Genomic DNA, 2,388 nt, shown 5'->3' with positions numbered 1-2,388 from the left:
GATTTACAGTGGTGATGAGCAAATGAAAGTTTTTTTTCTTGATAATTGGGTGCTTTTAATGTTTTACCATAGTATGATTTTTTTTAATTCAATTTTATTGAGAGCTGTTCACATACGATACAGTCATCCAAAGTGTATAGCCAGTTGTTCACAGTAGCATCATATAGCTGTGCATTCATCACCACAATCAATTTTTGAACACTTTCATTACTCCAAAAAAATAAAATAAAAATAAAAGTAAAAAAGAACACCCCAAACATCCCATCCCTCATCCTACCCTATTATTTGTTTAATTTTTGTCCCCATTTTCCTACTTATCTGTCCATACACTGGATAAAGGGAGTGTGAGCCACAAAGTTTTCACAATCACACAGTCACACCATGTAAGCTATATAGTCATACAATCGTCATTGAGAATTAAGGCTACTGGGTTGTACTTCAACAGTTTCAGTATTTCCTTCTAGATCTTCCAATACACAAAACTGAAAAAGGATATCTATTTAATGCATGAGAATAACCTCCAGAATGACCTCTTGGGTCCGTTTGGAATCTCTCAGCCACTGAAACTTTGTTTCATTTCTCTTCCCCCTTTTGGCCAAGAAGGCTTTCACAATCCCATGATGCTCAGTCCAGGCTCATCCCTGGGAGTCATGTCCCATGTTTCCAGGGAGATTTTCATCTCTGGGGGTCATGTCCCACGTAGGGCGGGTAGGGCAGTGATTTTACCTGCAGAGTTGGCTTGCAGAGGCCACATCTGAGCAACAAAAGAGGTTCTTTGGGGGTGCCTCTGAGGTACAGTTATAAGTAGGATTAGCCTCTCCTTTGCATAACTAGTTTCATAAGGGCAAGCCTCAAGATCAAGGGCTCAGTCTTCTAAACTGGTAGTCCCTAATGCCTGTGAGAATATCAGTAATTCCCTAGGTGGGGAAGTTTAATATTCCCATATTTTTCCTGTCCCTCAAGGGGCATTTGCAAATATATTTTCTTCTCTGCACAAATTACACTGGGATGTATCAGGGCTTTACACTAACCTGTACAAGCCAACCAAGTCTCATTACCCCCCTTATCCATTTAAAAAGCCATTCCAACATGTTTGATATCTGCAATCTCAGCACAACCCCACTTCTCTGGTACCAAAATGTGTTCCAATTTGCTAAAGCTGCTGTTATGCAAAACACCAGAAATGCATCAGCTTTTATAAAAGGTATCTCTTAGGTTACAAGTTTACAGTTCTAAGACCATAAAAGTGTCCAAAATAAGGCATCAATATGAGGATACCTTCACTGAAGAAAGGCCAGTGGCGCATGGAACACCTCTGTCAGCTGGGAAGGCACATGGCAGGTATTGGCTGGTCCTTTGCTCCTGGGTTCTGGTTTCAAAATGGATTTGTCCAAAATGTCTCTGAGCTTCTGTCTCTTAGTTTCTCTCTCAAGCTCATGTGCATCCTTGCTTGTTCTTCCAGGGAGTTTCTCTCCAAGTATCTGGGGGTCCTCCCTTAGCTTCTCCAGGTCAAACTCGGGGCTTCGTCTCTTAGCTTAGCATGTATCTACAAATGTCTTTCTGTCTGCATCTCCAAGTGTCTGGGACTGTGTTGGCCCCTGAGCTCTCTTAAGAACAGTAAATGAATCAAGACCCACCTTGAACGGGTGGGGTCACACCTCCATGGAAATAATCTAATCAAAAGATCTCGCCCACAGTTGGGTGGATCACATCTCCATTGAAACGACCTAACAAAAGATCCCACCCAGACTAGGTCTGCCCCCAAAAGATTGCATTAAAAGAACATGGCTTTTTTGGAGGACATAATGGATGCAAACCAGCACACTGGCCATGTGCCTTTCCATATGACAGAGGTGTTCCAGATGCCAGCAATCTGTCTTCAGAGTCAGGTATCATACTCTTGATGCCTTAGTTGGGATATTTTCATGGCCTGTAATTTGCAAGTTAATAAATCCCATTGTAAAAACCAACCTATTTTTGCTATATTGGGCTCTGAGAGTTTTAGCAAACCGAAACACCCCTCAATTATATTTTTTAACTTTATCAGAAAATTTTTAAAAAAACATTTCAAACAAATCTAAACAAAGTAATAAGAAAAAAAATAACCTAAAATAACTAAATTGCCTCCAACATGTTCCTACCATATCCCCAAAAATTAACAAACTGTAGTTATTCCTGAGCATTCCCATAACATTAAGATTACCCTCCTTAATTTACCTCTTCTTACCTGATTATCATTGCCCTTTCACTAGTTGCTGTCTTTTGCTAGGTCCCCTACATTCTTAAATATTAAACATTTATTTTACATTTTTCACAGAGTTCATATTAGTGGTAACATACAATTTCTCTCTTTTCCTGTCTGCCTTATTTCATCCAGCATTATGTCTT

Source organism: Choloepus didactylus, chromosome 2, assembly GCF_015220235.1.
Source record: "Choloepus didactylus isolate mChoDid1 chromosome 2, mChoDid1.pri, whole genome shotgun sequence".
Taxonomy (NCBI): domain Eukaryota; kingdom Metazoa; phylum Chordata; class Mammalia; order Pilosa; family Megalonychidae; genus Choloepus; species Choloepus didactylus.
The sequence above is the reverse complement of the archived record's forward strand: the minus strand, read 5'-3'. Positions refer to the sequence as shown.